The sequence below is a fragment of the Enhydra lutris genome, unplaced genomic scaffold, assembly GCF_002288905.1.
Source record: "Enhydra lutris kenyoni isolate GAN:26980312 unplaced genomic scaffold, ASM228890v2 scaffoldscaffold1, whole genome shotgun sequence".
In the NCBI taxonomy this organism is placed as follows: domain Eukaryota; kingdom Metazoa; phylum Chordata; class Mammalia; order Carnivora; family Mustelidae; genus Enhydra; species Enhydra lutris.
The window spans coordinates 88,841,361-88,856,368 of record NW_019154085.1 but is presented as its reverse complement, the minus strand read 5'-3'; positions in this window follow the sequence as shown (position 1 = coordinate 88,856,368).

Here is a 15,008-nt window from a genome sequence, read left to right as displayed (position 1 = left end):
TATAGATGCTTTGTGGGCATATATTTCTTGTCTCCCTGGCATCCATAACCTCCTTTCCTTTTCCAAAAAGTTACCCACACTGCCAGTCCTCCTAGGCACCGTGGTCCATTCAGAGGTGGAAACATTAGCTAAGTCCTGCCAATGAGAATCAGTAGAACTTAATTCTGTGTAGGTGCATTTGTGATTGTGTGTATATGTTTGAGGTATAAGGATTGTGAACTCCTTCTTTGTAGGATGGGACAGTGTCTCAGTCTATTCAGACTCCTATCACAAAATACCATAGACTGAATAGCTTATAAATAGCAGAATTTTATTTGTACAATTCTAGAGGCAGGAGTTCCAAGGACGTGGTTATGTGAAGGCCCTCTTCTTCTGGGTTGTAGACCATTTTATCTTCATATAATAGAGCTAGGGAGCTCTGGGTGTTTTCTTTTACAAGAGCACTAACTCTATTCATGAGGGTTCCACTCTCATGACCTAATTCCCCCCAAAGTCCCTATGTACTATAATCACATTTGGGTGTTAGGATTTCAGCATACAGTTTGCAGCGGGGGGTCAGGAGGGACACAAACATTCAGACCATAGCAGAAAGTTCTACAAGTTTCCGACAAACAACATGAAACTCAGAGGGGAATTTGAGAGTGAATGTTAACAAAGTTAAAACATGAAGAAAGTGACACTAAGTGTTTTAGGTATCTCAGTTGTTGGATAAAGATAAGTATGAGATTTTATCTACTCTTGGGCTGTGGGAATATAAGAGCCAATTGAATCTCCAACTCTTCACCCCCTTTTCTTTTTGGCTAAATCAGTTTGGGTTAGATTTTCAGATACTTGCCACTAAATGGATTAAGATACCTATATTTTCACAAATAAGTGTTTTATCATTTAATAGCTCATTTTTGTCTGTTCTATTAGGGAACTTTTTTAACCACAAAATGTCCAATGTTCTGGAATTTGATGTTTCACTAAACTGTTCACAAGGTTGAGAATAAATGTTTTCATGTAGGATGTTTAACTACTTGTTATGATATTCCACTTGAAAAGACAGAATGGTAGAAGTGGTAGAAGTCCTATGAATAATTCCATTCAAACCCCTTGTTATACCAGTTAGGCAGGTAGTCTCAGAAAAATTAAGTGAATTGTACAGGATCAAAATAGCTGTGGTTCTAGGAACCCATGCCCTGTTAACCTTGAGTTAATGTTCAGACCCTCCCCAAAGCTGCAAACACAGTTTACCTAATTGCAGTGAGTCATTTTGCACATAAATTAAGAAACTGATCTTTTTTCTCTTGAAATCAGTTTGTTATAATAACATCAGGAAACTTAACAATATAACCAATTTCATGACCCATTTGGTTGCATGTAAGGAAAAGGTTTAGAATGAGCAAATTTTTGTCCTTTTCTTTTATACCTAGTAAAATAAGTACCTCTTTATTAATCAGAAAGCCTCTTCAAACTTGGAGTCATTGCTTATATCCCCTACTAACAGCCTTTTGAGATTTGATCACTAAAATATCCAAGAGGAATGAATGTGAAAGATCACAATAAAACAAATGATCAGGAATAGATAAGAATTAGATCTTCAAGGGAGTAAAAACAATGACTGCCATTTTTTGTCTTCTGAAAATATTGTCATTACCCCATACCCTAACTACAGCAAACCTCCCCAGGTATAAGAATTTTGGTATTCAGGGGTGCCTGGGTGGTTTAGTCAGTTGAAGGATCTACCTTGGTTTTGGCTCAGGTCATGATCACAGGATTGTGAGATGGAGCCCTGCCCCAGGCTCTGCACTGAATGTGGAGCCTACTTAAAATTCTCTCTGCCTCTCCTTCTGCCCCTCCCCACCATGTGTGCACTCTCTCTTTCCCCTTTTCTAAAAAAATAAAATATTAAATATTAAAAAAATGGAAAGAAGGAAAGAAAGGAAGAATGAATTTTGGTATTCAATCAGAATGATACAAACGAATTTGAAAGGTTTTTTAGTTTTGAAATTTATAAAATCATGTTTCAAGCATTTTTCTTTGAGCATGCTTCACATGGACTAATACCTGGGCTTCTGTTAAATTAACCATATGTACGAAAACTAAAACTGGAGGGAAAGAAGGGCATTTTTGCCGTTCATATTCCTTTAGAGAAAATTTTGTGGACATAAGCAGTATGAATTCAATGATGTGTTAAATTTTACATGCAGCTTTATCAGAAATAAATACCTTATGAATAAAAAGAAACCTTTATATTATGATCTGATTATTAGAACAATTAGGTTTTCCCCCTTTCAACTATATGTATATAAAAGATTATATGTGTTTTTAGATTATTTTAATTCAGACACTTATTTACACATTTGCCTACTGTTGCCTCTGATTACAGTGGACTCCTTATTCTTTTAATTCTGTGTATACCCACTTTTTAAGTCTACCGCCCACAAGTGTTTAACAGGGTCTTGGCCATTTCATTGTTCTCATCCCTTTCCACTCTGCACCTCATTAGTTTTCTCCAGTTAACCCTGTCTCCTTGTTGGTCTCAGGCTGGTAAGCTTCATTCTTATTCATTCTTAGATCCCAGAGGCTAACATGTTGACTGCCATATGTTAGTTGCTTATTGGTATGTGTTAAATGAATGAATGAAAAAACAAATGAACAAGTATTTATTAGGTACTTTACCAGTTAGCCAGGTATTCTGTTACAACGTATTACACAATGGGTGGCGTATACAATGGAAATTTATTTTTTGACGGACTGTGAGGCTAGATGTCTGAGATCAAGGTATTGGCAAGTTTGGTTTCTTCTGAAGCATCTTCCCCTGACTTGTAGATGGCTGTCTATTCCTTGTGTCTTCACATGGTCTTTCCTCTATGAGTGTCTATATTCTAATATCCTTTTCTTAGGAAGACACCAGCCAGATTGAATTGGGGCTTACTCTTATAATCTCATTTTAACTTAATTACCTTTTTAAAGACCCTGTCTCTAAATTCAGTCACATTCTGAGGTCTGGGGATTAGAACTTAACATACGAATTTTGAGGGGGACACAATTCAGCCTATAAAAAACCTTGTGTGTTAGATTGTGCTAGCTAATTATGCCACCCCATAACTCTTTGTCAAGTCTTCTTTTCCTCTATTAAATTAACCATCCCGAATCACTTTTTCATAACTCTGTGAAGAATCAGCAGTGGCCAAAGAACTCCACAATTACTACCAAAGCCAAAAGCTTATCAGTATAGCCATATATGATAGCCATATCAGATGGCCCAGAGATGGTGACAGATGCATGTAACACTGTTACAGCATTGGAAGTATCCATAAACACAGTATAGAGCTACTATGTAAGAGCAAGAGATTCTATTTCCATTTCCAATTTGAGCTTTTCTAATTTCAGAGAAAAAAAAAATCTAACTAGGCTCTGGAATTAAAGAATATACCTCAGCTTCCCAACTTGATAAGAAAAAAATTCATCTTTGTTATTAATTTAAACTTGAAAGAACCAGATATGTGGTCTATAAAAGTTATTTAAGTTTCTCTGTTTCAAGCAGTCTCCAATGTATAAAAAATGTTGAGTTCTAAAGATTCCTTTGTAAATCATGTTTTGGGACTCAGATTGCATTTCACCATGGAAACAATGTGTTGACTATTGTCGCTTTGCCCCACTCTACAAAACAAAAATTTTTAATCCACACTAAAGCAAAAGCATGTATGATACTAGTAAAATTATTACCACCATGAATCCCAGTTTTTAAAAGGCAAATTTTAGTCAAAGAACCATTTGAAAAATATTCCCTTGTGCTTTTCTGCTTTTGGGATACTCAGTGCAGGGATCTTTTCAGTTCCATAAATCAGGTGAAGGATCTTATGGGTGGGGCAGAAGCTCTGAAAGGGAGGAGGCACCAAGCTATAAAGACCTAGGACTACTTCCTTCTAGAAAGATTCAAAGTCATGGCTTGATCTCAAGCTATTTAAATTTCTTATCAGATATATTCCTAAAATCAGAGGCATGCCAAAGGAGGGGGTTGTATTTGGATAAGAGAGGTTCACCAACCACCACATTTTTTGGTATCCACATGTATAACCTACATTGCATTACTTACTGTTTTTTAAATTCTGTACAGACAACACACACCCCTTAAAACCTGCCAGTACACTGCTCTCATCTCCCAGCTCAAATTCAGTGTAATGGAAAATAGAGCTGGTTTGCTAAATACTATCTCAGTTCCTAAACATATCATCAGTTCTAAGGGCTCCTGGTTTCTATTCATTTCTCCTGGAAAGAAATATCCCTATGCCCTTCATCTTTACTTTCTCCATCCTTTGGAGAGGAAAAAAAAAAAAAAAAAAATATATATATATATATATATATATATATATAACATACATTTTGAGATACATGAATAGCCAATTAAAATTCAGATTGATTTATCATAAACAGACCAGATTAATCCTAAATCCATTCACTCTTCATAGAGGGAGATAATTCAAGACATTTGACTTCAAGAAATAAGATTTAGATTTTGAGGTAGCTAATACTAAAAGCCTTTAGAAGAGAGAAAGAGGTGACTAACGTGGGAATGCTGTCAGTGATTCCTGACAAGGGATTCAGGAGAAGAAGGAAGGAAAATACCAATGGAAAAAACAGAAAAGGAAAAACATTTTATAAATCTCCAGTAATTACTTATAAGAAATGTACATGTTAGACATATAAGTCAAATATGTCATATCTTTCTAAAATGAGTTTTATTACTTAATGTTGATATTAATTCACTGTCTTAATGGAATGTCATTATTTATTGCCTCTTTAAAAAAATAATCTGCTGTCTTCTTGTAGGCCACTAAATTTAAGGTTTCTCATTTTTTATAAGTAAGCTCAAATTTTTGAAACCGTTACTGAAATAAAACATTTAAAGTGCAGTCTAATTCATATTGTCAATGTTAAAAATACAAGAGCAAGTTATTAGCAAAATGAGTTTATTTGGGAATAGCAGAAGAGTTGCAATTTGGGACAAGCAAATTGTGACAAACCATAGCCAAGTCTGACGAAAAAGGGAAGATGAATTTTTATTAGGTTTTAGGAGGAAATCGAGAAGTGTTGTTTTGAACAGAAGTTCATTGGAGAAGAAGAGTTGGAGGTTATGGGCCCTTGTCATTGGCTGCAAGCAGTTATTAGTGAGTTGTGGCAGGGAGAGATCTTCCTTGTTTTTTTAAAAGCAGAAGATGAAATTCCTATGTGAAAAATGTTCTCTCTTGTGAAGATAAGATCTTCCTTCTTCCCGCTGGTCATGCAGGCTATAAGAGGTACACATGTGAGTGTTCCCAACTCCACTTTATTTATTTTTTAAAAGATTTTATTTATTTATTGGAGATATACAGAGGAAGAGAGCTAGAGAGCAGAAGTGGGGGAGAAGGAGAAGCAGGCTCACCGGAGAAGGAGAGTAGGGAGCAGGGAGCCTGACACGGGGCTGGATCCCAGGACCCTGGGTTCATGACCTGAGCCGAAGGTAGATGCTTAACTGACTACACCACAAAGGCACCCCCCAACTCCACTTTAAATGAAGTCTCCTAATTCATTTTCACAATATCTGTACTTAATACAAAGATAATCTTAAAAGTAGTCTGAGAACCAGCATTGACTTCTCAAATACATTTCACTGTTATTTTATCACAATGCAGTACAAATTTCACACTATTCTCAAAAGGACCAGTTTGCTGGAACACAATTATGACTAATATAACTAACTCTACCAATGTCCTTTCCTTGCAAAATTTTGTAAATTTAATCTTTGGAAATTTTCTGTTTTCCTTCACTAGTTTGCAGTTTTATAATAAAACCAATGAAAAGTAAGATTCAAAGTAAATACGGCCTTTTAGAATATATTGATAGACCATCAATATCAGAAAGCATAAGAACTAATATAACTAATATTTTTAAGGTCTTTTATGTGCAAACATGGGGATTCTTTTAAGAAATAATTATTCAGTGCTGTGTAGGTTTTGAAGGAGTTCAGTGAAGAAAAACAACATATGAATATTCCACTACTGGAATTTCTCAAGCTCTATTATAAGAAAGAGATCTATTTTGAATGTATAACCTAAGGATCCCAAGACTTCCAGGCTTCTAGAATCACACATTGCAACCAGAGCACAGGGGTGCAAGAGCACATGGCTGCGGGGTTCCCAAACAGACTAGCTTCCAGCCACTCATCACTGACAAAATGCAAAAGTGGAGAGACAAGTGGTGGTTTAACAGAAATTTATTTCAGTGAGGCCAACACCAGGAAAACAGCAAACTAATGTCCTAGGCTATCTCCAAAGTGCTGAGAGTACCCCTAGGTTTATATAAGAAAAATATGGGACAAAAACCGGTGGGTATGTGTAGGTGGGCAGAAAAGGTCAAGTGAAACATTGTCTTGGGGTCACTTGTATTAGGTCTTGCTGGCTTCAGGGAAGTTGTAATGCTTGAGAAGTAGTTTCCATCCCCATCATAGGATGGTTTTCCCACCACATCTTTTGCTTGAGTTGAAAAATAAGCTGGAAAGAACTTAATTGGTTAGAAAGTAAGACTAAAGTCAAAGTGGAGGCTGTTGAAGAAAAGACTAGGTCCTCTTTCAACTCTTTAATATCTTTACAATTTACCAAGTTGCCTATTCGGTGGAAAGATAAGCAACCTTACAGCTATTTCTAAGGAATCCAAAATGGAAGAATAGGTGAGTACATGAATCTCATATTCTCTTGGTATCAGTATCTCTTTTGAAATTCCTGCTCCTACTGAATTATTGATCTAGTTTACCATTTTGTCACTGATTATCCTCTCTTCCTATTTGGTTGTCTTTATCTTTCAGTCCTTGCAGCATTTTTAATACATTCAAGTAGACAAAAAATTTTAGCGAAGGACTGAAAGTAATAAGGCATGATTATAACAACACAGGACTGAAAATAGCTTATTACATCCATTCAGCTTAATGTCCTTCAGTCATCTGGTATTGGAATTTATTACTGGAAATAATTCACTTTGGACTACACTATTGTTGGAACTTACTTTTTTTTTTTTTAACTTTATTTATTTGCGGGAGAGAATGAGAGAGCAGAAGCAGGGGAAGTGGCAGGCAGAAGGAGAAACAGCCTTCCTGCCCAGCAGGGAGCCCGACGGCGGTGGGGGGGGGGGGACTTGATCCCAGGATCCTGGGATCACGACCTGAGCCAAATGAAGGCAGACGCTTAACTGACTGAGCCACCCAGGTGTTCCAGAATTTAATCTTTATTTAACTTAACTTCGTGTCCTTTTTTTATCTAGACCCTTCTCCATTATCTCATTTTTGTTACTTCCAGAATCCTTCACTCCAGTTGCCCTTTTTTTCAAATTCCAAATGTTACATCACACCAAGCTAAAATATTACCTGTATTCATAATCTAGATCATTATCATAAATAACCACTATGGGGATGCCTGGGTGGTTCATTCGGTTAAGTGTCTGACCCTTGGTTTCATACTTCAGGTCATGATCTCCTCAGGGCATGAGAGGATTGAGCCCTGTGCCAGGCTCCGCACTTGGCAAGGAATCTACTTGAGATTCTCTCTCCCTCTCCCTCTGCCCCTCCTGCTCATGCTCTCTCTCTCAAATAAATAGATCTTTAAAATAAATAAATGCCCGTTATAGTGCATTTGCTCTTTAAAAAACAAAACAAACATTTCCAGTGGTGTTCTAATTACTTCCTTAGAACATACAATCAGCAGCATTCTTTCTTTAAACATATATATATGTATATAAATACATATATATGTACAATAAATATATGTATTTATATACATATTTATTTATTTATTTATTTATTACAAGTGCCCTAATTCTTTAAATCTTCATAACCACGTTATCATAGAAGTATCATTATCCCATTTTAAAAGTGAGGATATTACAGGGACACCTAGGTTTGTCAGTCAGTTAAGCATCTGCCTTTGGCTCAGGTCATGATCTCAGGATCCTGGGATGATGTCCCACATGGGCTACTTGCTCAGCAGGGAGCTTGCTTCTCCCTCTGCCTGCTTCTCCCTCTGCTTGTGCTCTCTCTCTCTCAAATAAATAAATAAAGTCTTTAAAAAGTGAGTATACTACACATCAGAGAGTATAAACTAAGAACCCAAGGTCATACAATCATTAAATTGCAGAATATGAAATTTGTATCATGTTTGTTTGATTGCAGAGCCTCTGACCTTGACTGCATAGTATTCATTTTTATTTATTGTGTAAAATTTAGACATATATCTATATAGTTATAGTTATAGCCCATTTAACATTAATACATCAAGTATTTTCAGGGAGGATAATTAGCTTTGTGAGAAATATGCACAAGTTGGTATTTTTTTTAATGTTAATCCTCTTTTTAAAAATGAAACCTGCTTTGATTTTATGTAAAACATTAGTAGCAAATATCTCCTAAAACTTTGATCTGACAATATAATCCTAATTATGCCCAAGAAAACCGAGGATGTTTAAAGGTAGTAAAAATTGGAATCTTAAGTGGCAGCTTAAAAAAGTTCAAAACTAATCAACACACAAAAAAGGAAAAAAAAAAAAAAAAGATTTCTCTGCCCAAACCCTGACTCAGCTTCCCCTTATTATTAGCTTGGACACCCTGCAGATTAAACTGCTATTTGTGCAATTTACTGAGCCTGGGGTGAACTCAAACTCCTCTACTTCATACAATTTTGCTTTCAAGTTATCTTGTCAGGGAAGCTGACAGTATCAATGATGTTGCTTTATAGACTCCTTGGCAAAAATAGGATGTTGAAAATCTACCCATCAAAAACTAAACCCACAAAAGTTTGCTGTCCTTGGGTCAAAGAATATTAAATGCACTTGATCTCATCTTGTTTGAGATACATCTGTGCATGTAAACTCTTCAGAGATAGTTAAATTAGAGGCAGTAAGAAATGGGGGGGGCAGTTATTCCAGCACAGACCAGAGCTTTATGCAAAAAAATTAATAAATAAAATTTAAAAATAGGCTAACACACAAAATATTCCTCCCAAACCTATCAGTTACATCTTTAGTACTACTTCACTTATTTAACAACCTTGTTAAATTGGTCTGTTTGACTTAGACATTATTACGAAAATGAAGAAAAATAAATACTGCTCCCTAGGTTATATGCACATTGCTGTCAAATTTCCTAATATTGGATTGATTTTCAGAAAACAATAATTGCAAATTTATATTTGTATGTGGGTGGGTGGGTAGGAACTATAACATTTCATCCCAGTTGAAAGGCAATTACTATTAACCACCCTATATCGGTTGTTCTTACTATTTTTCATCTAATGATGTCCAACTTCTGTTTGGTGGAATCTCATTCTTTACATATTTTAAATTATTAATTGCAATTCATGTCTAGTGCTGTGTTATTCATGCACATTGTTGAAAGTTGATTATGGCATTGTGATAGGAGATACAATTAGTACTGTAACATCAATACCACCAGCTTCCATTCTGTTTTTTCACAAGTGAATTAAAACAGTGTTTAATTATGATATTTCTCAGTATTCATTTTCTGGTTTAATAAGGATTCCTGATAACTGCACTGATTATGTGTGCATGATAAATGCTTAATAGCAGAAAATGAACTTAGTTACAAGCACATTTTTTTACAATAGGAAACAAATGCATATTTTTTCTTTTTACTTTCATAACCCCTTTGTATTATTTATGTAGGGGAACTAAAAATGTGTAAAATGCCTTGGTAATATGCTCTTTTTTATATTAAGATAAAGAAGAGATGTGAATACATCCACTTAGGTACATGGTTATTCATAGTGTGCAGATTGTTACTATTATTTTCAAATGGAAAGAAATTCCTCTAGCTTCTTTACAAAACTTTTAATTGTAACAGTTGGTGTGTCAGGAGAGGGTCATGGATAAGCAGAGTTAAAGGTGGTGAACTCTAGCCCAGGTTTTCTTTAAAAACATGAAAGAGCCCTGGTGATTATCAAGTTAACAGCAGGCCTTTTCCCAGTAGTCTTTTGTCAAAAGTAGTTGAAAGGTGTGTGAACAGCAATTAATCACCCTGCTACTTATTTGCCCTGAACAGAATTTAATTAAATACAGTTCACACCTCTACTCCTACTTTTATCATGTCTTCCGAAGCTCCAAATGACTCGAGTGGGCATCGTGCCGAAGAGGAAAATTATGCTGGGAGGAAAAAAGCAAATGGACCTTTGTTATCAAAAATGAGACAAATAAGCAGTAGAAAGAAGTGTGGGCCAAGTAACTACATTAATATTTTAACACTGGCTAAGCTTAAATCCTTTAAATGACATCTTTTTGTAGAAATACAGTGGTGGTCCATATACACTATGGAGTATTATGCCTCCATCAGGAAGGATGAATACCCAACTTTTGTAGCAACATGGACGGGACTGGAAGAGATTATGCTGAGTGAAATAAGTCAAGCTGAGAGAGTCAATTATCATAGTTTCACTTATTTGTGTAGCATAACAAATAGCATGGAGGACAAAGGGAGTTAGAGAGGAGAAGGGAGTTGGGGAAATTGGAAGGGGAGGTGAACCATGAGAGACTATGGACTCTGAAAAATAATCTGAGGGTTTCAAAGGGGCAGGGGGTGGGAGGTTGGGGGAGCCAGGTGATGGGTATTGGAGAGGGCACGCATTGCATGGAGCACTGGGTGTGGTGCAAAAACAAGGAATACTGTTATGCTGAAAACAAAAAAAAAAAAAGAAAGAAAATAAATACAGTGGTGGAATATCCCCCCAAATATTAATATTCTCTTTATAATAAATTTTTAAGGACATTATACAGCTCTTAATATTGTGAAAAATAACAGCTAAGGTCACCTTACGAAGGTGGCAAAAGATACTTACTGGGTAAAAGTTGGATTTTGTATACTATTTGAGAGGAAGATACCATAGTTCTTAACCAGCGTCTCTCCTACAAATATATTATTAAAATTGTTAATCTTGTTTCTAGTTAAGTGTATATTGAGATAATGACAGTTGTCTTGAATTAATGACGTTTTCCCCAGTGAATTAGGTAAATACTTGTTAATATACAAATTTGAAGAAATTAAAAGATTTTTTTAAAAATTGACAAATTTTCCCAAACATACACAAATCTACTATTTTCAGATTCAGTGGTTATAAAAGAGGATTTAGAGATAATACACATTTGTGTTATCATGTTATCCATTGTACTATAAATTACCTGTCTTGCCAACCTCTTTCTTATGGAAAAAAGTCTAAGCTGTGTTCTAGGTATTTTAAGTACATTTGGTCTAAATATATTCAATGTCTTCAGAATTATTTCATTTATTTAATTCAGTAGGTATTAATTCAGCAAAAAATACTGTCTTCAATGCTGTGTTGACTACTAGAGGGGATTCAAAGAAAGTACATGGCTTTGCTCTTAACAGAAAGTCCATAAAACAAGTGCATAGAACATAAAGCACATGAATGAGAAGGGGGATTCAGAAAAGGAGAAGTTTAATATGGTATAGATTTTTCAGAGAAGAGGAGGCGACAGGGACCATCAGACGTCATTGATGAAAACAGTCATAGACACTGCAGTTTACCATTTGTGAATAGAATCAGCGTTAATCATTTGCAGCCCATGTGTCTTTGGGAAATCCTTGGAGTTCTGCAATACATGAGTATGATGGAATGTAAACAAAACAGTTCATCCATTTCTGCCCAGCCACCCGTTCATCATCCCACCTGCACAGACCTCTCTTCATTGGACGAGAAGCAGGTATTTTGATCTTGGACTATTTTTTAGTTCTCCATCTAATTCAGCCCAGCCATGTGTATATATCCCTGCTCACTTTTCTGCAATAGCTGAACACAACCATCTGTATATACCTGTGCCTTCTCAGTGGGACATGTGAAGCAGGCCACCCTTTCTCTTATTGGTCTACACGTCAGTTCCACCATACCACTTCCAAAGGTTTTATGTGTGTATTTATTTGAGTTTCTTTAGACACCATTTCCTATGATGTAATTCCATATAATATATCCAAATTTTCATTAAATTTGTGTCATAAATATGACTTTCTATGTCCATTGAAACATAACTAAGACATTCAGCTATCTGATCCCCTGGCTGTCTTGTTGGATTCCTTATTCTCCCTCTTAATCTCCCCCTATGAGATTTGCCACCCATCTTTGAACAGTTGAGAGCAGTTGTCCACATGATAGATTTGAATTTTAGTCTGAAATAATTCAGACTAAATAGAAATATGTATTTGTATGTGAGATGGGAAAGACAGAATAATTTAATGGGGAGAGGACTATGGAAAAAAAAAGGGGGAGAGCTTTAATATAAAATACAGTAATTTCTGTTGACACCCTTAGTCACCAAGGTAGGGTCTATTCCAATCTCTCTTATCATTCTGAATTGTGAAATATCACGTGACAATTGCATTTTTTTCAATTCTTTATTGTATAATTCTTAACCAAATGTGTGTTTGCACACATACACATAAATGCACTCGCCTAAAGAAAAATATCGATTCTCAGAAATACTGCAGTCTAAACTCTGCAGAAGGAACACATTTTTTTTGTCTTTTAGTTTGCTAGGCATTTATCCTTCACAGAGAAGTTATTATTTTTATGTAAAACATTTACACATTAGTTTTCTTTGATCTTCTCTTCTAATTATTTATTTATATTTAAGCTAGGGATGAGTGAGATCTTTCCTTCCATTTACAAGAATATCTAACTATTACAAGGATATCTGATTAAGGTCCTAAGTTTAAGACTTTTTTTCTGAAAATTTTTCCTTATGAGCTTTTGAATGAAGTTTTTTCTGATTATTCTGGAAAAGACGTCCATGATGTAATTGCATATTGGGTATCCATTTGTTCCTCACTTTCTTTCTTGGTAAAATAAGCCCTGTTTCCTTTATAGTTACCATGTGGAAATCTGCAGGTGATACATCTTGATTGATTACCCACTCCCCGACCTTTTATTTTAGTTAGAGCCAGTTCTGACCAGTTAAATCAAAACAAAAGTCTATGGTAATTATTTCTGGGAACACTTGATTTCCCAGAAAATGGAACATATATACTTGATGCCCTTCAAGTTCTGGTGTATCCAATCAACAAAACGATTTTCAGAAAAACCTGTTGATTACCCTACAGTGAGAGAAAATACTTCTTTCAGAGACTCTTAGCAGTGTTTCAGAAAGGGGAGGTTAGAGGAGGAAATTTTTAGAGTTTTACAGTCTGAAATGTCAGGGCATATAACATTATAGTTGCAGATTGATGAACACCAAGAGGTGAGAGTCTTTTTTTTTTTTTTTTAAGATTTTATTTATTATTTATTTGACACACACAGAGAGAGAGAGATCACAAGTAGGCAGAGAGGCAGGCAGAGAGAGAGGCGGAAGCAGGCTCCCTGCCAAGCAGAGAGCCCGATGTGGGGCTCCATCCCAGGACCCTGAGACCGTGACCTAAGCCAAAGCCAGAGGCTTAACCCACTGAGCCACCCATATGCCCCAAGAAGTGAGAGTCTTGAAGTAAGCCTTGATAAGCAAGAGTCTGTCTCTGTAAGTTATCTTATCCAGAAACAAGTATTTGCTGAAACAAATAGTTAACTTATTTTTGCCTAGTCTCAGTATTATTAAGCAGAGAAATGGGAATATTTGCTTCATCTTAGAATTGAACTAGCACAAATAAAGCATATTTATTCTCAGAATTGTTTAGTATAAGGATAGGAATGCATGTTGACTGAGTTCCCTCTGCCTTTGTGATGTAATGCTGGCAGTTCCATCAGAATGAAGCAATACACAAATGAAGGGCCACTAGAATCTCAGAGACAACTGCCCAAAAATGTACCACTGAGCCAATGACACCATCTCTATCTCTGGAGTTTTTATAATGTGGGAAGGAGAAACCCTAACCTATAAGCCACTAATTAGGGTTTTCCATTACTCATAATTAAATATATTCCTAATATTACATGCAAAACCAAGCATATGACTTTTTTCAATATTGGGAATGCTGTTTATTGTTATTTTAAATGACCTTTTAAAAACAACATTTTTTTTTCAACCACATCTTAAGTATTTCCATGACAGAATATGCGGAAAGGCTTAAAAATCTCAAATAGAATCTCTCCTTCATTAGACTCTTCCTGAGGTAATCACACCAGTATGAGTTTAATGCTTCTGTGTAGGAAAAAAAGTGGATGCGTTAAATTGGTAAATTTTAGGAGTGCTGAAATAAATTCTGAAAGATGGGGTTTGTTTTAAGGTTAAGGTTCATTTACATGCTACCTATAGTTCTGCTCTCACATTCCTACATTTGGTCAGTCAAATGGGATGTTTATTTTATGTTAAATATGCATTGGGTTTGTTTAGCTAAGTTTTCCAAGAACTATAGGGAATATAAATTATTATGTTAAAGAATAAAATTTTCCAAGGAAGAAACCATTCTTTTTTTCTAGTTGAGTCCCCATAAACTAGCAGGGAGATTAGTGCATTGTAGTATTTTAACAAATACATGTTTGTTGGTTGAGTGAATAAACATGAATAGATGAATGAGAAAAAGGAAGACCAAGTCTCATATTTATCCCCTATCTGTACTTGTCTCCAGACTGAAGGAATTGTTATAATGGGTCATTAGTGGACCTTCACTGATACAGAGCTAATCCACCAGGTGGATTAGAAGGTGTTTGGTTAGAAGGTGTTTCCCCATGTAAGTAAATGTTCTCCTTCTTCTTTAGGAAGCCCCGCCCTGTGGGAGATGTGTTATCAGTCTCAAGCCCAGGGCTAGCTGCCTGGGCGCATGAAGAGTGCAGTCTGTACCAGGTTCTGTGCTCAAAAGGAGACCGTGTGCTTGGCTTTAATGCTTTATGGCCATTGTCTTGATATTCTTAAAAAATCATCTTTGAATTTGGGTTTTGTAAATGAAGTCTGGTTGGACAATGTAGCACATGGTAAGGGACTTGAGGTGTAGTTTTGCATCCCACTGTCTTTGTACTTTGATGGTATAAGTTCTTGGTCAGCTGCTCCCT